Below are 23,084 nucleotides of genomic sequence, written 5' to 3' on the forward strand. Positions count from 1 at the left end.
TATTGATCGAATCCAGGATTAATTGACTGCTTCATTCTGGTACCACATTGCTGCGTGAACCAAACCGGAAAAAGCCCAGGATTAGGCCAACAGGTATGCGAAGAATGCGAAAGTATCAGGGAGATGATAGCAAATACAAGACCTAATACAAACCTAACCGGTGTGATCCTCTAAAATATTCGTCGAATCCAGCTTTAATTGACTGTTTCATTCTGGTACCACATTACTGCGTGATCCAAACCAGGAAAAGCCCAGGTTCTGGCCGACAAGTATGCGAAAAATGTGAAAGTATCAGGCAGATGATTGCAAATACCAGACCTAACACCAACCTAAACGGTGTGATCCTCTAAAATATTGATCGAATCCAGGTTTAATTAACTGTTTCAGCCTGGTACCGCATTACTGCGTGACCCAAACCAGAAAGAAAGACAGGATCTGGCCAAGAAGTGTGGGAAGAATGCGAAAGTATGATCCAGATGATTGCAAACCCAAACACAACCAGCTCCGGTTGGGACCCGCTTAGTTCTGGGATTTGCCCTCATCTGGCTTATACTTTCGCATTTTTCGCATACTTGTTGACCTGATCCTGGGCTTTCTCTGGTTTGGATCACGTAGTAATGAGGTACCAGAATGAAACAGTCAACTAAACCTGGATTCGATTAATATTTCGGAGGATAACACCGTTTAGGTTTGTGTTAAGTCTGGTACTTGAATCATCTGGCTCATACTTTTGCATTTTTCGCACACTTGTTGGCCAGATCCTGGACTTTTTCGAGTTTGGATCTCGTAGTAATGTGGTACCATACTGAAACAGTCAATTAAACGTGGCGTCGATCAGTATTTTAATGGATAACTCCGGTTCGGTCTCGTTTAAGTCTGGGATTTGCCCTCATCTGGCTTATACTTTCAGATTCTTCGCACACTTGTTGGCCAGATCCTGGACTTTTTCAGGTTTGGATCACGTAGTAGTGTGGTACCACACTGAAACAGCCAATTAAACCTGCCCGCGATCAATGTTTTAAAGTATAACACCGGTTGGGTCACGTTGAGGTCTTGAATTTGCAATCATCTGGTTCATACTTCCGCATTTTTCGCAACCTTTTTGGCCAGTTCCAGGGCTTTTTCTGGTTTGTATCACGTAGTAATGCGGTACCACACTGATGCAGTCAGTTGATCCTGATTTCGATCAATATTTTAACGGATAACCTCGGTTGGGTCCCGCTTAGTTCTGGGATTTGCCCTCATCTGGCTTATACTTTCGCATTTTTCGCATACTTGTTGACCTGATCCTGGGCTTTCTCTGGTTTGGATCACGTAGTAATATGGTACCAGTATGAAACAGTCAATTAAACCTGGATTCGATGAATATTTTAAGGGATAACTCCGGTTGGGTCTCGTATAGGTCTGGGATTTGCCATCATCTGTCTCATACTTTCGCATTCTTCGCATACTTGTTGGCCAGATTCTGGGCTATTTCTGGTTTGGATCACGTAGTAATGTGGTACCAGACTGAAGTAGCCAATTCAACCTGGTTTCGATCAATATTTAAGAGGATATCACCGTTTAGGTTTGTGTTAGGTCTGGTATTTGCAATCATCTGGCTCATACTTTCGCATTTTTCGCATACTTGTTGGCCAGATCCTGGGCATTTTCTGGTTTGGATCACGTAGTAATATGGTACCAGAATGAAACAGTTAACTAAACCTGGATTCCATCAATATTTTAGAGGATCACACCGGTTAGGATTGTGTTAGGCCTGATATTTGGAATCATCTGGCTCATACTTTCGCATTTTTCGCATACTTGTTGGCCAGATCCTGGGCTTTTTCTGGTTTAGATCACGTAGTAATGAAACAGTCAATTAAACCTGCACTCGACCAATATTCTAAAGTATAACACCGGTTGGGTCACGTTGATGTCTGGAATTTGCATTCATCTGGTTCATACCTACGCATTTTTCGAAACCATATTGGCCAGATTCTGGGCTTTTTCCGGTTTGTATCACGTAGTAATGCGGTACCACACTGATGCAGTCAGTTGATCCAGATTTCGATCAATATTTTAACGGATAACTCCGGTTGGGTCTCGGTTAGGTCTGGGATTTGCCCTCATCTGGCTTATACTTTCGCTTTCTTCGCACACTTGTTGGCCAGATCCTGGGCTTTTTCTGGTTTGGATCACGTAGTAATGAGGTAACACACTGTGACAGTCAATTAAATCTGGTTCCGATCAGTATATTAGAGGATAAAACCGTTTAGGTTTGTGTTAGGTCTGGCATTTGCAATCATCTGGCTCATACTTTTGCATTTTTCGAATACTTGTTGGCCAGATCCTGGGATATTTCTGGTTTGGATCACGTAGTAATATGGTACCAGAATGAAACAGACAACTAAACCTGGTTTCGATCAATATTTTCGAGGATCACACCGTTTAGGTTTGTGTTAGGCCTGGTATTTGCAATCATCTGGCTCATACTTTCACATACTTCGCACACTTGTTGGCCAGATCCTGTACTTTTTCTGGTTTGGATCTCGTAGTAACGTGATACCACACTGAAACAGTCAATTAAACCTGCCCACGATCAATATTTTAAAGTATAACACCGGTTGGGTCACGTTGAGGTCTGGAATTTGCAATCATCTGGTTCATACTTCCGCAATCTTCGCACACTTGTTGGCCAGATCCTGGGCTTTTTCTTGTCTGGATCTCGTAGTAATGTGGTATCATACTGGAACAGTCAATGAAACGTGGCCTCGATCAATATTATGAAGGATAACTCCGGTTGGGTCTCGCTTAGGTCTGGGATTTGCCTTCGTCTGGTTTATACTTTCACAATCTTCGCACTTTGTTGGCCAGATCCGGCGTTTTTTTCTGGTTTGGATCACGTAGTAATGTGGTACCAGACGGAAACAGACGATTCAACTTGGTCTCGATCAATATTTCAAAGGATAACCCCGTTTAGGTTTGCGTTAGGTCTGGAATTTGCAATCATCTGGCTCATACTTTCGCAATTCTCGCATGCTCGTTGGACAGATCCTGGGCTTCTTCTGGTTGGGATTATGTATTAATGTGGTACCACACTGAAACAGTCAATTAAACCTGACCTCGCCCAATATTTTAAAAGATAACTCCCGTTGGGTCTCGTTTATGTCTGGGATTTGCCCTCATCTGTCTCATGCTTTCGCATTCTTCGCATACCTGTTGGCCTGATCCTGGGCTTTTTCTGGTTTGGATCACGTAGTCATGTGGTACCAGAATGAAACAGTCAATTAAACCTGGATTCGATCAATATTATAGGGGATAACACCGGTTGGGTCTGAGTTAGGTCTGGTATTTGCAATCATCTGGCTCATACTTTCGCATTCTTCGCACACCTGTTGGCCAGATCCTGGACTTTTTCTGGTTTGGATGTAGTAGTAATATGGTGCCACAGTGAAACAGTCAATTTAACCTGGCCTCGATCAGTATTTTAAAGGACAACATCGGTTGGGTCGTGTTTAGGTCTGGGATTTGCTCTCATCTGTCTCTTACTTTCGCATTCTACGTATACCTGTTGGCCTGGTCCTGGGCTTTTTCTGTTTTGGATCTGGCAGTAATGTGGCACCAGAATGAGAGAGTCAATTCAACCTGGATTCGATCAATATTGTTGCGACGGTATGAAGATGCCGCGCAATACCGCGAAATTGCATCGTTGCTATGGTGTGAAGAGGCTTCGCGATGAGGTGAAGCTGCCACACGAAAACGAGCGGATGCGAGATCCCGAGCCTTCCGGTTGCTGAGAGACCGGAAACGATTTGAAGATTAGAATTACGACAGATCGCAAGGCGAACAGACGTATTGAAAAGCACTGTTGTTAACAAAGTTCCTAGTTTACATTAGTGTGTTACGTTGTGCTGTTTTAATTGTGTTGTGACAATATGAGGCGAGCGACGAGCAATACTCCCCGGCGCAACAGTGGTGCCAGAAGCGGGATGTCGACCCGATCTACCGCCGGGGAGAGAGAGGCCGTTCCTTCCTTGGAACTGTTGTTCGAGGGCCTGCAGAGGAGCCTCGCGGCGCAGTTCCAGGAGCAGCAGAGAACTTTCGAGTCCAGGTGGGAAGAGGATCGGAAGCGGACCGAAGAGAGGCAGGCCGCGAAGGAGGCTGCCGCTTCGGCGAAGGAGGCTGCTGTTGGAGGAAGGATAAGGGCCATGGAAGTCCGTTATCAGGTGCTTGCGGAGAATTTTAAAAGTGTGATCGATAACCTGTCGGCCGCGGCGTTCCGTAGCGAGGATTGCGAGTCCAGCCTTGTTAATAATTTTGTTAGGGATAATCCTGTTGTTGCTGGACTCGCGATGCCTTCCACTTCGCAGTCGGCTCCTCCGTTGGAAGCGACTGGTGGATTTCTGGGGTATGTCCTAAAACCACCAGCGTTTGATGGAAGAGCTTGTTGGGAGGAGTACCGGGTGCAATTCGAGGCGATTGCGAAGGCGAATGGATGGGATGCACCAAGGAAAGCTTTGGCCTTGGTCGCATGTCTGGAGGGGCTCGCTCGGAGTGTTTTGACTACCCTTTCCGAGGAGTCGCGTTGTGATTTTGGTGTCTTGGTTTCCGCTTTGGAGTTCCGTTTCGGAACCAAGAATTTCGCGAATCTAAATTACGTGAAATTCCAAAATTATACTCAACGGAAGGGAGAGTCGATTTCTGATTTGGCTTCGGAGATTGAGAGGTTGGCGCAGGCTTCCTTTGGTGATTGTCCAATGGAAGTCAGGGATAAGCTGGCCGCCTCTCAGTTCGTCTCCGCCCTGGCCAATGAGGAAATGATGAGGACGCTGAGGCTAGGCGGTTTCAATACTCTCAGGGCGGCTGTGATCAGAGCCCTGGAGATTGAGGCCGTCGAGTCTGTGGCCCCTGGTCCTTGCCGTATTAAGGACTGCATTCAGGGTGTCACTTGTTTTCCCAAGGGAAAGTTGGAGAAGAGGACTGCTGAGAAGCCGGTCTCGGAGTGCTGGAACTGCGGACAGGAGGGACATTTACAGCGGAACTGTCCGAAGAAGAGGAGGAGAGAAGAGGCCCCCTAGAAGAAGGGAAACTTGAAGAAGTCGGCGTAGAGGGGGAGACTCCGGCTTCGTTTTCTTCTACCCCCGTCGTGAGGAAGACATTGGCGAAAATTCGACAGCGCTTCTTTTGGCCGAACCACCGTCGGAACGTGGAAGATTGGTGTCGCCGGTGCCATAGCTGTTCTGCGAGGAAAGGACCTGCGGAGAAGGGAAGAGGAACCATGAAGGTTTATAACGTAGGAGCACCTTTTGAGAGGATAGCGCTCGACGTTGTTGGTCCCCTGCCGAGGTCTTTCGCTGGGAACAGATTCGCGCTGGTTGTGATGGATTATTTTTCGAAGTGGCCAGAGGTTATTCCACTTCCCAACCAGCGGGCGACAACGATTTCCACGGCGTTGCTGAAGGAAGTGATAAGCCGACATGGAGTTCCGCTAGAGCTGCATTCTGATCAGGGTCGGAGTTTCGAATCAAGCATCTTCAGGGAACTGATGAAGATACTTGGAATTAGGAAGACAAGGACAACTCCATTACACCCTCAGTCGGACGGACTCGTTGAGCGGATGATTAGAACCTTGTTGCGATATTTGTCTCAGTTTGTTGCAGAACATCAAAAGGACTGGGACGAATGGATTCCAACGTTCTTGCTTGCTTATCGCTCCTCGCAACATGAAGTGACTCAGAATACTCCGTCGATGGTTCTCACGGGACGGGAGCTGCGCCTTCCTCTGGATCTTCTAAGGGGAGCTGTTCCTGCTGAGAGAAAGGATGAAGATGATTTCATTGAGGGAACCAAGAAAAGGATTGAAGAAGTTCACAAATTCGTTCGACAGCGGATGCGAATTTGTTCGGAGAGGACGAAATCGTGGTATGATTCGTTCTCGAGATCAATTTCCTTTGCTCCAGGAGAGAAGGTGTGGCTATACAATCCTCGAAGGACGAAGGGAAGATGCCCGAAGCTCCAATACGACTGGGAAGGACCCTACGAGGTGAAAAATCGGCTGAATGAGTTGATCTACCGGATAGTCCGTTCCCCGAAGTCCAAACCAAGGGTTGTGCATGTGAATCGACTGGCCCGGTACGATTCACGAGAGGCCCCCTGCGAAGGAACTGCGAGGTGAGGATTGAGAGAGATGGCCGACATCTTCGCCCAAGAAGAGGACGTTTCATCGCAGAAGGCGAGGATCGGGTTTTCTTACCGGCCGCGGAGGACTCACCATTTCCGCAGGTCAGAACGGCCGGGGAAGTGCGATTCTCCCCGGGGAGGGTCGCCCCCCAGTCATGCTCGACTCTAATAGCGGAGTGGGGCACAGACGGTCGGACGGCGGAAATGTGGTATGTTCCACAACCGATCTTCGAGGAAATTCTCCTTGGAGATTGGGGAACATCCCATGGGAAGTTCTCTCGTGAGGCTGGGGGGGGGGGGGGGGAATCCGCATCCGGGAAAACATCAAGAAAGAAGTACGCAAGTCGTAAGAGTTAAGAGGAGGGCGAGGAGCGGTCGGGATTTAAGTTCCATCCAGAGGAATCGCACAAAGGACTTACACCGGCGCCTTGCTCAAGGTTTTTGAGTGGTTTTCCTTGGGACGAAGGACGAATGTCAAGGCGCTGACTGTCTGATAAAGGCCACTCAGGTAAATGTTCGACCTATTACTTTATCTACTTTACAGACAGAGGTATACAGGTTCGACGCAGCTTCGCGACAACCCGGAGGTTAGGAGACTACGGGTGAAGTTGGCTGTTCGAACGGAATTTGCAGCGGTCGGGACGACCGCTCAGAAGGAAGAGGGAGCAGTGTTGCGACGGTATGAAGATGCCGCGCAATACCGCGAAATTGCATCGTCGCAATGGTGTAAAGAGGCTTCGCGATGAGGTGAAGCTGCCACACGAAAACGAGCGGATGCGAGATCCCGAGCCTTCCGGTTGCTGAGACCACCCGAAACGATTTGAAGATTAGAATTACGACAGATCGCAAGGCGAACAGACGTATTGAAAAGTACTGTTGTTAATAAAGTTCCTAGTTTACATTAGTGTGTTACGTTGTGCTGTTTTAATTGTGTTGTGACAATATGAGGCGAGCGACGAGCAATACTCCCCGGCGCAACAATATTATAGAGGATACCACCGTTTAGGTTTGTGTTAAGTCTGACATTTGCAATCATCTACCACATACTTTCGCATTCTTCGCACACTTGTTGGCCAGATCCTGGACTTTTTCTGGTTTGGATCTCGTAGTAATGTGGTGCCACACTGTAACAGTCAATTAAACCTGGATTCGATAAATATTTTAGAGGATCACACCGGTTAGGTTTGTGTTAGGCCTGGTATTCGAAATCATTTTGCTCATACTATCACATACTTCACACACTTGTTCTCCAGATCCTGGATTTTTTTGGTTTGGATCTCGTAGTAATGCGGTACCACACTGAAACAGTCCATTAAACGTGGCCTCGATCATTATTTTAAAGGATAACTCCGGTTGGGTCTCGTTTAGGTCTGGGATTTGTCCTCACCTGGCTCATACTTTCGCATTTCTCGCAAACTTGTGGGCCAGATCCTGGACTTTTTCTGGTTTGGATCACGTAGTAATGTGGTACCATAGTGAAACAGTCAATTAAACCTGGATTCGATCAATATTTTAAAGGATAACACCGGTAAGGTTTGTATTAGCCCTGATGTTTGCAATCATCTGGGCCATACTTTCGCATTCATCGCACACTTGTTGGCCAGCTCCTGGACTTTTTCTGGTTTGGATCTCGTAGTAATGTGGTACCATACTGTAACAGTCTATTAAACGTGGCCCTGATCAATATTTTAAGGGATAACTCCGGTTGGGTCTCGTTGAGGTCTGGGATTTGCCCTCATCTGGCTTATACTTTCGCATTCTTCGCACACTTGTTGGCCAGATCCTGGGCTTTTTCTGGTTTGTATCACGTAGCAGTGTGGTACCAGACTGAAAAAGCCAATTCAACTTGGTTTCGGTCAATATTTAAGAGGACAACAACGTTTAGGTTTGTGTTAGGTCTGGTATTTGCAATCATCTGGCTCATACTTTCGCATACTTGTTGACCAGAACCCGGGCCTTTTCTGGTTTGGGTCACGTAGTAATGTGGTACCAGAATGAAACAGACAATTAAACATGGATTCGATCAATATTTTAACGGATAACTCCGGTTGGGTCTCGCCTAGGTCTGGTATTTGCAACCATCTGGCTCATACCTCCGCACTTTTCGCATACTTGTTGGCCAGATCCTGGCCTTTTTCTGGTTTGGATCACGTAGTTCTGTGGTACCAGAATGAAACTGTCAATTAAACCTGGATTCGATCAATATTTTAGAGGCTAACACCGTTTAGGTTTGTGTTAGGTCTGGTATTTGCAATCATCTGCCTGATACTTTCGCATTTTGCGCATACTTGTCGGCAGATACTGGGCTTTTTCTGGTTTCGATCACGTAGTAATGTGGTTCCAGATTGAAAAAGTCAATTCAACTTGTTTTCGATCAATATTTTAGAGGATAACTCCGGTTGGGTCTCGCCTAGGTCTGGTATTTGCCCTCATCTGGCTCATACTTTCGCATTTTTCGCATACTTGTTGGCCAGATCCTGGATTTTTTTCTGGTTTGGATCACGTAGTCATGTGGTACCATATTGAAACAGTCAATTAACCCTGGATCGATGAATAATGTAGAGGATCACACCGGTTAGGTTTGTGTGAGTCCTGGTATTTGCAATCATCTGGCTTATACTTTCGCACTCTTCGCACACTTGTTGGCCAGTTCCTGGGCTTATTCTGGTTTGGATCATGCAGTAATGTGGTACAAGAATGAAACAATCAAATAAACCTGGCCCCGATCAATATTTTAAGGGATAACACCGTTTAGGTTTGTGTTAGGTCTGGAATTTGTAATCATCTGGCTTATACTTTCGCACTTTTCGCATACTTGTTGGCCAGATCCTGGGCTCTCTCTGGTTTGGATCACGTAGTTATGTGGTACCAGAATGAAACTGTCAATTAAACCTGGATTCGATCAATATTTTAGACGATCACACCGATTAGGTTTGTGTTAGGCCTGGTATTTGCAATCATCTGGCTCATACTTTCGCACTTTTCGCATGCTTGTTGGCCAGATCCTGGGCTTTTTCTGGTTGGGATTGTGTAGTAATGTGGTACCACACTAAACAGTCAATTAAACCTGACCTCGACCAATATTTTAAAGTATAACACCGGTTAGTTCACGTTTAGGTCTGTGATTTGCCCCTATCTGTCTCATACTTTCGCATTTTTCGCATTCTTGTTGGCCAGATCCTGGGCTTTTTCTGGTTTGGATCACGTAGTTATATGGTACCAGAATGAAACAGTCAACTAAACCTGGATTCGATCAATATTTTAGGGGATCACATCGGATAGGTTTGTGTTAGGTCTGGTAGTTGCAATCATCTGGCTCATACTTTCGCATTCTTCCCATACTTATTGGCCAGATCTTGTGTTTCCTTCTCGTTTGGGTCACGCAGTAATGCGGTAGCAGGCTGAAGCAGCCAATTCAAATTGGTTTCGATCAATATTTTAGAGGATTACCCCGGTTAGGTTTGTGTTAGGTCTGGTATTTGCAACCATCTGGCTCATACCTCCGCACTTTTCGCATACTTGTTGGCCAGATCCTGGGCTTTTTCTGGTTTGGATCACGTAGTTCTGTGGTACCAGAATGAAACTGTCAATTAAACCTGGATTCGATCAATATTTTAGAGGATCACACCGTTTAGGTTTGTGTTAGGCCTGGTGTTTGCAATCATCTGGCTCATACTTTCGCATTCATCGCACACTTGTTGGCCAGATCCTGGTCTTTTTCTGGTTTGGATCTCGTAGTAATGTGGTAGCATACTGGAACCGTCAATTAAACGTGGCCCCGATCAATATTTTAAGGGATAACACCGTTTGGGTTTGTGTTAGGTCTGGAATTTGCAATCATCTGGCTCATACTTTCGCATTCTTCGCACACTTGTTGGCCAGATCCTGTGTTTCTTTCTGGTTTGGATCACGTAGTAATGTGGTACCAGATTGAAAAAGTCAATTCAACTTGGTTTCGATCAATATTTTAGAGGCTAACACCGTTTAGGTTTGTGTTAGGTCTGGTATTTGCAATCATCTGCCTGATACTTTCGCATTTTGCGCATACTTGTCGGCAGATACTGGGCTTTTTCTGGTTTCGATCACGTAGTAATGTGGTTCCAGATTGAAAAAGTCAATTCAACTTGTTTTCGATCAATATTTTAGAGGATAACTCCGGTTGGGTCTCGCCTAGGTCTGGTATTTGCCCTCATCTGGCTCATACTTTCGCATTTTTCGCATACTTGTTGGCCAGATCCTGGATTTTTTTCTGGTTTGGATCACGTAGTCATGTGGTACCATATTGAAACAGTCAATTAACCCTGGATCGATGAATAATGTAGAGGATCACACCGGTTAGGTTTGTGTGAGTCCTGGTATTTGCAATCATCTGGCTTATACTTTCGCACTCTTCGCACACTTATTGGCCAGTTCCTGGGCTTATTCTGGTTTGGATCACGCAGTAATGTGGTACAAGAATGAAACAATCAAATAAACCTGGCCCCGATCAATATTTTAGAGGCTAACACCGTTTAGGTTTGTGTTAGGTCTGGTATTTGCAATCATCTGCCTGATACTTTCGCATTTTGCGCATACTTGTCGGCAGATACTGGGCTTTTTCTGGTTTCGATCACGTAGTAATGTGGTTCCAGATTGAAAAAGTCAATTAAACCTGGATTCGATCAATATTTTAGACGATCACACCGATTAGGTTTGTGTTAGGCCTGGTATTTGCAATCATCTGGCTCATACTTTCGCACTTTTCGCATGCTTGTTGGCCAGATCCTGGGCTTTTTCTGGTTGGGATTGTGTAGTAATGTGGTACCACACTAAACAGTCAATTAAACCTGACCTCGACCAATATTTTAAAGTATAACACCGGTTAGTTCACGTTTAGGTCTGGGATTTGCCCCTATCTGTCTCATACTTTCGCATTTTTCGCATTCTTGTTGGCCAGATCCTGGGCTTTTTCTGGTTTGGATCACGTAGTTATATGGTACCAGAATGAAACAGTCAACTAAACCTGGATTCGATCAATATTTTAGGGGATCACATCGGATAGGTTTGTGTTAGGTCTGGTAGTTGCAATCATCTGGCTCATACTTTCGCATTCTTCCCATACTTATTGGCCAGATCTTGTGTTTCCTTCTCGTTTGGGTCACGCAGTAATGCGGTAGCAGGCTGAAGCAGCCAATTCAAATTGGTTTCGATCAATATTTTAGAGGATCACCCCGGTTAGGTTTGTGTTAGGTCTGGTATTTGCAACCATCTGGCTCATACCTCCGCACTTTTCGCATACTTGTTGGCCAGATCCTGGGCTTTTTCTGGTTTGGATCACGTAGTTCTGTGGTACCAGAATGATACTGTCAATTAAACCTGGATTCGATCAATATTTTAGAGGATCACACCGTTTAGGTTTGTGTTAGGCCTGGTGTTTGCAATCATCTGGCTCATACTTTCGCATTCATCGCACACTTGTTGGCCAGATCCTGGTCTTTTTCTGGTTTGGATCTCGTAGTAATGTGGTAGCATACTGGAACCGTCAATTAAACGTGGCCCCGATCAATATTTTAAGGGATAACACCGTTTGGGTTTGTGTTAGGTCTGGAATTTGCAATCATCTGGCTCATACTTTCGCATTCTTCGCACACTTGTTGGCCAGATCCTGTGTTTCTTTCTGGTTTGGATCACGTAGTAATGTGGTACCAGATTGAAAAAGTCAATTCAACTTGGTTTCGATCAATATTTTAGAGGCTAACACCGTTTAGGTTTGTGTTAGGTCTGGTATTTGCAATCATCTGCCTGATACTTTCGCATTTTGCGCATACTTGTCGGCAGATACTGGGCTTTTTCTGGTTTCGATCACGTAGTAATGTGGTTCCAGATTGAAAAAGTCAATTCAACTTGTTTTCGATCAATATTTTAGAGGATAACTCCGGTTGGGTCTCGCCTAGGTCTGGTATTTGCCCTCATCTGGCTCATACTTTCGCATTTTTCGCATACTTGTTGGCCAGATCCTGGATTTTTTTCTGGTTTGGATCACGTAGTCATGTGGTACCATATTGAAACAGTCAATTAACCCTGGATCGATGAATAATGTAGAGGATCACACCGGTTAGGTTTGTGTGAGTCCTGGTATTTGCAATCATCTGGCTTATACTTTCGCACTCTTCGCACACTTGTTGGCCAGTTCCTGGGCTTATTCTGGTTTGGATCACGCAGTAATGTGGTACAAGAATGAAACAATCAAATAAACCTGGCCCCGATCAATATTTTAGAGGCTAACACCGTTTAGGTTTGTGTTAGGTCTGGTATTTGCAATCATCTGCCTGATTCTTTCGCATTTTGCGCATACTTGTCGGCAGATACTGGGCTTTTTCTGGTTTCGATCACGTAGTAATGTGGTTCCAGATTGAAAAAGTCAATTAAACCTGGATTCGATCAATATTTTAGACGATCACACCGATTAGGTTTGTGTTAGGCCTGGTATTTGCAATCATCTGGCTCATACTTTCGCACTTTTCGCATGCTTGTTGGCCAGATCCTGGGCTTTTTCTGGTTGGGATTGTGTAGTAATGTGGTACCACACTAAACAGTCAATTAAACCTGACCTCGACCAATATTTTAAAGTATAACACCGGTTAGTTCACGTTTAGGTCTGGGATTTGCCCCTATCTGTCTCATACTTTCGCATTTTTCGCATTCTTGTTGGCCAGATCCTGGGCTTTTTCTGGTTTGGATCACGTAGTTATATGGTACCAGAATGAAACAGTCAACTAAACCTGGATTCGATCAATATTTTAGGGGATCACATCGGATAGGTTTGTGTTAGGCCTGGTATTTGCAATCATCTGGCTCATACTTTCGCATTCTTCCCATACTAATTGGCCAGATCTTGTGTTTCCTTCTCGTTTGGGTCACGCAGTAATGCGGTAACAGGCTGAAGCAGCCAATTCAAATTGGTTTCGATCAATATTTTAGAGGATCACCCCGGTTAGGTTTGTGTTAGGTCTGGTATTTGCAACCATCTGGCTCATACCTCCGCACTTTTCGCATACTTGTTGGCCAGATCCTGGGCTTTTTCTGGTTTGGATCACGTAGTTCTGTGGTACCAGAATGAAACTGTCAATTAAACCTGGATTCGATCAATATTTTAGAGGATCACACCGTTTAGGTTTGTGTTAGGCCTGGTGTTTGCAATCATCTGGCTCATACTTTCGCATTCATCGCACACTTGTTGGCCAGATCCTGGTCTTTTTCTGGTTTGGATCTCGTAGTAATGTGGTAGCATACTGGAACCGTCAATTAAACGTGGCCCCGATCAATATTTTAAGGGATAACACCGTTTGGGTTTGTGTTAGGTCTGGAATTTGCATTCATCTGGCTCATACTTTCGCATTCTTCGCACACTTGTTGGCCAGATCCTGTGTTTCTTTCTGGTTTGGATCACGTAGTAATGTGGTACCAGATTGAAAAAGTCAATTCAACTTGGTTTCGATCAATATTTTAGAGGCTAACACCGTTTAGGTTTGTGTTAGCTCTGGTATTTGCAATCATCTGCCTGATACTTTCGCATTTTGCGCATACTTGTCGGCAGATACTGGGCTTTTTCTGGTTTCGATCACGTAGTAATGTGGTTCCAGATTGAAAAAGTCAATTCAACTTGTTTTCGATCAATATTTTAGAGGATAACACCGGTTGGGTCTCGCCTAGGTCTGGTATTTGCCCTCATCTGGCTCATACTTTCGCATTTTTCGCATTCTTGTTGGCCAGATCCTGGGCTTTTTCTGGTTTGGATCACGTAGTTATATGGTACCAGAATGAAACAGTCAACTAAACCTGGATTCGATCAATATTTTAGGGGATCACATCGGATAGGTTTGTGTTAGGTCTGGTAGTTGCAATCATCTGGCTCATACTTTCGCATTCTTCCCATACTAATTGGCCAGATCTTGTGTTTCCTTCTCGTTTGGGTCACGGAGTAATGCGGTAGCAGGCTGAAGCAGCCAATTCAAATTGGTTTCGATCAATATTTTAGAGGATCACCCCGGTTAGGTTTGTGTTAGGTCTGGTATTTGCAACCATCTGGCTCATACCTCCGCACTTTTCGCATACTTGTTGGCCAGATCCTGGGCTTTTTCTGGTTTGGATCACGTAGTTCTGTGGTACCAGAATGAAACTGTCAATTAAACCTGGATTCGATCAATATTTTAGAGGATCACACCGTTTAGGTTTGTGTTAGGCCTGGTGTTTGCAATCATCTGGCTCATACTTTCGCATTCATCGCACACTTGTTGGCCAGATCCTGGTCTTTTTCTGGTTTGGATCTCGTAGTAATGTGGTAGCATACTGGAACCGTCAATTAAACGTGGCCCCGATCAATATTTTAAGGGATAACACCGTTTGGGTTTGTGTTAGGTCTGGAATTTGCAATCATCTGGCTCATACTTTCGCATTCTTCGCACACTTGTTGGCCAGATCCTGTGTTTCTTTCTGGTTTGGATCACGTAGTAATGTGGTACCAGATTGAAAAAGTCAATTCAACTTGTTTTCGATCAATATTTTAGAGGATAACTCCGGTTGGGTCTCGCCTAGGTCTGGTATTTGCCCTCATCTGGCTCATACTTTCGCATTTTTCGCATACTTGTTGGCCAGATCCTGGATTTTTTTCTGGTTTGGATCACGTAGTCATGTGGTACCATATTGAAACAGTCAATTAACCCTGGATCGATGAATAATGTAGAGGATCACACCGGTTAGGTTTGTGTGAGTCCTGGTATTTGCAATCATCTGGCTTATACTTTCGCACTCTTCGCACACTTGTTGGCCAGTTCCTGGGCTTATTCTGGTTTGGATCACGCAGTAATGTGGTACAAGAATGAAACAATCAAATAAACCTGGCCCCGATCAATATTTTAAGGGATAACACCGTTTAGGTTTGTGTTAGGTCTGGAATTTGCAATCATCTGGCTCATACTTTCGCATTCATCGCACACTTGTTGGCCAGATCATGGTCTTTTTCTGGTTTGGATCTCGTAGTAATGTGGTAGCATACTGGAACCGTCAATTAAACGTGGCCCCGATCAATATTTTAAGGGATAACACCGTTTGGGTTTGTGTTAGGTCTGGAATTTGCAATCATCTGGCTCATACTTTCGCATTCTTCGCACACTTGTTGGCCAGATCCTGTGTTTCTTTCTGGTTTGGATCACGTAGTAATGTGGTACCAGATTGAAAAAGCCAATTCAACTTGGTTTCGATCAATATTTTAGAGGCTAACACCGTTTAGGTTTGTGTTAGGTCTGGTATTTGCAATCATCTGCCTGATACTTTCGCATTTTGCGCATACTTGTCGGCAGATACTGGGCTTTTTCTGGTTTCGATCACGTAGTAATGTGGTTCCAGATTGAAAAAGTCAATTCAACTTGTTTTCGATCAATATTTTAGAGGATAACTCCGGTTGGGTCTCGCCTAGGTCTGGTATTTGCCCTCATCTGGCTCATACTTTCGCATTTTTCGCATTCTTGTTGGCCAGATCCTCGGCTTTTTCTGGTTTGGATCACGTAGTTATATGGTACCAGAATGAAACAGTCAACTAAACCTGGATTCGATCAATATTTTAGGGGATCACATCGGATAGGTTTGTGTTAGGTCTGGTAGTTGCAAACATCTGGCTCATACTTTCGCATTCTTCCCATACTTATTGGCCAGATCTTGTGTTTCCTTCTCGTTTGGGTCACGCAGTAATGCGGTAACAGGCTGATGCAGCCAATTCAAATTGGTTTCGATCAATATTTTAGAGGATCACCCTGGTTAGGTTTGTGTTAGGTCTGGTATTTGCAACCATCTGGCTCATACCTCCGCACTTTTCGCATACTTGTTGGCCAGATCCTTGGCTTTTTCTGGTTTGGATCACGTAGTTCTGTGGTACCAGAATGAAACTGTCAATTAAACCTGGATTCGATCAATATTTTTGAGGATCACACCGTTTAGGTTTGTGTTAGGCCTGGTGTTTGCAATCATCTGGCTCATACTTTCGCATTCATCGCACACTTCTTGGCCAGATCCTGGTCTTTTTCTGGTTTGGGTCACGCAGTAATGCGGTAACAGGCTGAAGCAGCCAATTCAAATTGGTTTCGATCAATATTTTAGAGGATCACCCCGGTTAGGTTTGTGTTAGGTCTGGTATTTGCAACCATCTGGCTCATACCTCCGCACTTTTCGCATACTTGTTGGCCAGATCCTGGGCTTTTTCTGGTTTGGATCACGTAGTTCTGTGGTACCAGAATGAAACTGTCAATTAAACCTGGATTCGATCAATATTTTAGAGGATCACACCGTTTAGGTTTGTGTTAGGCCTGGAATTTGCAATCATCTGGCTCATACTTTCGCATTCTTCGCACACTTGTTGGCCAGATCCTGTGTTTCTTTCTGGTTTGGATTACGTAGTAATGTGGTTGCAGATTGAAAAAGTCAATTCAACTTGGTTTCGATCAATATTTTAGAGGCTAACACCGTTTAGGTTTGTGTTAGGTCTGGTATTTGCAATCATCTGCCTGATACTTTCGCATTTTGCGCATACTTGTCGGCAGATACTGGGCTTTTTCTGGTTTCGATCACGTAGTAATGTGGTTCCAGATTGAAAAAGTCAATTCAACTTGTTTTCGATGAATATTTTAGAGGATAACTCCGGTTGGGTCTCGCCTAGGTCTGGTATTTGCCCTCATCTGGCTCATACTTTCGCATTTTTCGCATACTTGTTGGCCAGATCCTGGATTTTTTTCTGGTTTGGATCACGTAGTCATGTGGTACCATATTGAAACAGTCAATTAACCCTGGATCGATGAATAATGTAGAGGATCACACCGGTTAGGTATGTGTGAGTCCTGGTATTTGCAATCATCTGGCTTATACTTTCGCACTCTTCGCACACTTGTTGGCCAGTTCCTGGGCTTATTCTGGTTTGGATCACGCAGTAATGTGGTACAAGAATGAAACAATCAAATAAACCTGGCCCCGATCAATATTTTAAGGGATAACACCGTTTAGGTTTGTGTTAGGTCTGGAATTTGCAATCATCTGGCTTATACTTTCGCACTTTTCGCATACTTGTTGGCCAGATCCTGGGCTCTCTCTGGTTTGGATCACGTAGTTATGTGGTACCAGAATGAAACTGTCAATTAAACCTGGATTCGATCAATATTTTAGACGATCACACCGATTAGGTTTGTGTTAGGCCTGGTATTTGCAATCATCTGGCTCATACTTTCGCACTTTTCGCATGCTTGTTGTCCAGATCCTGGGCTTTTTCTGGTTGGGATTGTGTAGTTATGTGGTACCACACTAAACAGTCAATTAAACCTGACCTCGACCAATATTTTAAAGTATAACACCGGTTAGTTCACGTTTAGGTCTGGGATTTGCCCCTATCTGTCTCATACTTTCGCATTTTTCGCATTCTTGTTGGCCAGATCCTGGGCTTTTTCTGGTTTGGATCACGTAGTTATATGGTACCAGAATGAAACAGTCAACTAAACCTGGATTCGATCAATATTTTAGGGGATCACATCGGATAGGTTTGTGTTAGGCCTGGTATTTGCAATCATCTGGCTCATACTTTCGCATTCTTCCCATACTAATTGGCCAGATCTTGTGTTTCCTTCTCGTTTGGGTCACGCAGTAATGCGGTAACAGGCTGAAGCAGCCAATTCAAATTGGTTTCGATCAATATTTTAGAGGATCACCCCGGTTAGGTTTGTGTTAGGTCTGGTATTTGCAACCATCTGGCTCATACCTCCGCACTTTTCGCATACTTGTTGGCCAGATCCTGGGCTTTTTCTGGTTTGGATCACGTAGTTCTGTGGTACCAGAATGAAACTGTCAATTAAACCTGGATTCGATCAATATTTTAGAGGATCACACCGTTTAGGTTTGTGTTAGGCCTGGTGTTTGCAATCATCTGGCTCATACTTTCGCATTCATCGCACACTTGTTGGCCAGATCCTGGTCTTTTTCTGGTTTGGATCTCGTAGTAATCTGGTAGCATACTGGAACCGTCAATTAAACGTGGCCCCGATCAATATTTTAAGGGATAACACCGTTTGGGTTTGTGTTAGGTCTGGAATTTGCAATCATCTGGCTCATACTTTCGCATTCTTCGCACACTTGTTGGCCAGATCCTGTGTTTCTTTCTGGTTTGGATCACGTAGTAATGTGGTACCAGATTGAAAAAGTCAATTCAACTTGGTTTCGATCAATATTTTAGAGGCTAACACCGTTTAGGTTTGTGTTAGGTCTGGTATTTGCAATCATCTGCCTGATACTTTCGCATTTTGCGCATACTTGTCGGCAGATACTGGGCTTTTTCTGGTTTCGATCACGTAGTAATGTGGTTCCAGATTGAAAAAGTCAATTCAACTTGTTTTCGATCAATATTTTAGAGGATAACTCCGGTTGGGTCTCGCCTAGGTCTGGTATTTGCCCTCATCTGGCTCATACTGTCGCATTTTTCGCATACTTGTTGGCCAGATCCTGGATTTTTTTCTGGTTTGGATCACGTAGTCATGTGGTACCATATTGAAACAGTCAATTAACCCTGGATCGATGAATAATGTAGAGGATCACACCGGTTAGGTTTGTGTGAGTCCTGGTATTTGCAATCATCTGGCTTATACTTTCGCACTCTTCGCACACTTGTTGGCCAGTTCCTGGGCTTATTCTGGTTTGGATCACGCAGTAATGTGGTACAAGAATGAAACAATCAAATAAACCTGGCCCCGATCAATATTTTAAGGGATAACACCGTTTAGGTTTGTGTTAGGTCTGGAATTTGCAATCATCTGGCTCATACTTTCGCATTCATCGCACACTTGTTGGCCAGATCCTGGTCTTTTTCTGGTTTGGATCTCGTAGTAATGTGGTAGCATACTGGAACCGTCAATTAAACGTGGCCCAGATCAATATTTTAAGGGATAACACCGTTTGGGTTTGTGTTAGGTCTGGAATTTGCAATCATCTGGCTCATACTTTCGCATTCTTCGCACACTTGTTGGCCAGATCCTGTGTTTCTTTCTGGTTTGGATCACGTAGTAATGTGGTACCAGATTGAAAAAGTCAATTCAACTTGGTTTCGACCAATATTTTAGAGGCTAACACCGTTTAGGTTTGTGTTAGGTCTGGTATTTGCAATCATCTGCCTGATACTTTCGCATTTTGCGCATACTTGTCGGCAGATACTGGGCTTTTTCTGGTTTCGATCACGTAGTAATGTGGTTCCAGATTGAAAAAGTCAATTCAACTTGTTTTCGATCAATATTTTAGAGGATAACTCCGGTTGGGTCTCGCCTAGGTCTGGTATTTGCCCTCATCTGGCTCATACTTTCGCATTTTTCGCATACTTGTTGGCCAGATCCTGGATTTTTTTCTGGTTTGGATCACGTAGTCATGTGGTACCATATTGAAACAGTCAATTAACCCTGGATCGATGAATAATGTAGAGGATCACACCGGTTAGGTTTGTGTGAGTCCTGGTATTTGCAATCATCTGGCTTATACTTTCGCACTCTTCGCACACTTGTTGGCCATTTCCTGGGCTTATTCTGGTTTGGATCACGCAGTAATGTGGTACAAGAATGAAACAATCAAATAAACCTGGCCCCGATCAATATTTTAAGGGATAACACCGTTTAGGTTTGTGTTAGGTCTGGAATTTGCAATCATCTGGCTCATACTTTCGCACTTTTCGCATACTTGTTGGCCAGATCCTGGGCTCTCTCTGGTTTGGATCACGTAGTTATTTGGTACCAGAATGAAACTGTCAATTAAACCTGGATTCGATCAATATTATAGACGACCACACCGATTAGGTTTGTGTTAGGCCTGGTATTTGCAATCATCTGGCTCATACTTTCGCATTTTGCGCATACTTGTCGGCAGATACTGGGCTTTTTCTGGTTTCGATCACGTAGTAATGTGGTTCCAGATTGAAAAAGTCAATTCAACTTGTTTTCGATCAATATTTTTGAGGATAACTCCGGTTGGGTCTCGCCTAGGTCTGGTATTTGCCCTCATCTGGCTCATACTTTCGCATTTTTCGCATTCTTGTTGGCCAGATCCTGGGCTTTTTCTGGTTTGGATCATGTAGTTATATGGTACCAGAATGAAAGAGTCAACTAAACCTGGATTCGATCAATATTTTAGGGGATCACACCGATTAGGTTTGTGTTAGGTCTGGTATTTGCAACCATCTGGCTCATACCTCCGCACTTTTCGCATACTTGTTGGCCAGATCCTGGGCTTTTTCTGGTTTGGATCACGTAGTTCTGTGGTACCAGAATGAAACTGTCAATTAAACCTGGATTCGATCAATATTTTAGAGGATCACACCGTTTAGGTTTGTGTTAGGCCTGGAATTTGCAATCATCTGGCTCATACTTTCGCATTCTTCGCACACTTGTTGGCCAGATCCTGTGTTTCTTTCTGGTTTGGATCACGTAGTAATGTGGTACCAGATTGAAAAAGTCAATTCAACTTGGTTTCGATCAATATTTTAGAGGCTAACACCGTTTAGGTTTGTGTTAGGTCTGGTATTTGCAATCATCTGCCTGATACTTTCGCATTTTGCGCATACTTGTCGGCAGATACTGGGCTTTTTCTGGTTTCGATCACGTAGTAATGTGGTTCCAGATTGAAAAAGTCAATTCAACTTGTTTTCGATCAATATTTTAGAGGATAACTCCGGTTGGGTCTCGCCTAGGTCTGGTATTTGCCCTCATCTGGCTCATACTTTCGCATTTTTCGCATACCTGTTGGCCAGATCCTGGATTTTTTTCTGGTTTGGATCACGTAGTCATGTGGTACCATATTGAAACAGTCAATTAACCCTGGATCGATGAATAATGTAGAGGATCACACCGGTTAGGTTTGTGTGAGTCCTGGTATTTGCAATCATCTGGCTTATACTTTCGCACTCTTCGCACACTTGTTGGCCAGTTCCTGGGCTTATTCTGGTTTGGATCACGCAGTAATGTGGTACAAGAATGAAACAATCAAATAAACCTGGCCCCGATCAATATTTTAAGGGATAACACCGTTTAGGTTTGTGTTAGGTCTGGAATTTGCAATCATCTGGCTTATACTTTCGCACTTTTCGCATACTTGTTGGCCAGATCCTGGGCTCTCTCTGGTTTGGATCACGTAGTTATGTGGTACCAGAATGAAACTGTCAATTAAACCTGGATTCGATCAATATTTTAGACGATCACACCGATTAGGTTTGTGTTAGGCCTGGTATTTGCAATCATCTGGCTCATACTTTCGCACTCTTCGCATGCTTGTTGTCCAGATCCTGGGCTTTTTCTGGTTGGGATTGTGTAGTTATGTGGTACCACACTAAACAGTCAATTAAACCTGACCTCGACCAATATTTTAAAGTATAACACCGGTTAGTTCACGTTTAGGTCTGGGATTTGCCCCTATCTGTCTCATACTTTCGCATTTTTCGCATTCTTGTTGGCCAGATCCTGGGCTTTTTCTGGTTTGGATCACGTAGTTATATGGTACCAGAATGAAACAGTCAACTAAACCTGGATTCGATCAATATTTTAGGGGATCACACCGTTTAGGTTTGTGTTAGGCCTGGTGTTTGCAATCATCTGGCTCATACTTTCGCATTCATCGCACACTTGTTGGCCAGATCCTGGTCTTTTTCTGGTTTGGATCTCGTAGTAATGTGGTAGCATACTGGAACCGTCAATTAAACGTGGCCCCGATCAATATTTTAAGGGATAACACCGTTTGGGTTTGTGTTAGGTCTGGAATTTGCAATCATCTGGCTCATACTTTCGCATTCTTCGCACACTTGTTGGCCAGATCCTGTGTTTCTTTCTGGTTTGGATCACGTAGTAATGTGGTACCAGATTGAAAAAGTCAATTCAACTTGGTTTCGATCAATATTTTAGAGGCTAACACCGTTTAGGTTTGTGTTAGGTCTGGTATTTGCAATCATCTGCCTGATACTTTCGCATTTTGCGCATACTTGTCGGCAGATACTGGGCTTTTTCTGGTTTCGATCACGTAGTAATGTGGTTCCAGATTGAAAAAGTCAATTCAACTTGTTTTCGATCAATATTTTTGAGGATAACTCCGGTTGGGTCTCGCCTAGGTCTGGTATTTGCCCTCATCTGGCTCATACTTTCGCATTTTTCGCATACTTGTTGGCCAGATCCTGGATTTTTTTCTGGTTTGGATCACGTAGTCATGTGGTACCATATTGAAACAGTCAATTAAACCTGGATCGATGAATAATGTAGAGGATCACACCGGTTAGGTTTGTGTGAGTCCTGGTATTTGCAATCATCTGGCTTATACTTTCGCACTCTTCGCACACTTGTTGGCCAGTTCCTGGGCTTATTCTGGTTTGGATCACGCAGTAATGTGGTACAAGAATGAAACAATCAAATAAACCTGGCCCCGATCAATATTTTGAGGGATAACACCGTTTAGGTTTGTGTTAGGTCTGGAATTTGCAATCATCTGGCTCATACTTTCGCATTCATCGCACACTTGTTGGCCAGATCCTGGTCTTTTTCTGGTTTGGATCTCGTAGTAATGTGGTAGCATACTGGAACCGTCAATTAAACGTGGCCCAGATCAATATTTTAAGGGATAACACCGTTTGGGTTTGTGTTAGGTCTGGAATTTGCAATCATCTGGCTCATACTTTCGCATTCTTCGCACACTTGTTGGCCAGATCCTGTGTTTCTTTCTGGTTTGGATCACGTAGTAATGTGGTACCAGATTGAAAAAGTCAATTCAACTTGGTTTCGATCAATATTTTAGAGGCTAACACCGTTTAGGTTTGTGTTAGGTCTGGTATTTGCAATCATCTGCCTGATACTTTCGCATTTTGCGCATACTTGTCGGCAGATACTGGGCTTTTTCTG

This window comes from Colletes latitarsis, chromosome 4, assembly GCF_051014445.1.
Source record: "Colletes latitarsis isolate SP2378_abdomen chromosome 4, iyColLati1, whole genome shotgun sequence".
In the NCBI taxonomy this organism is placed as follows: domain Eukaryota; kingdom Metazoa; phylum Arthropoda; class Insecta; order Hymenoptera; family Colletidae; genus Colletes; species Colletes latitarsis.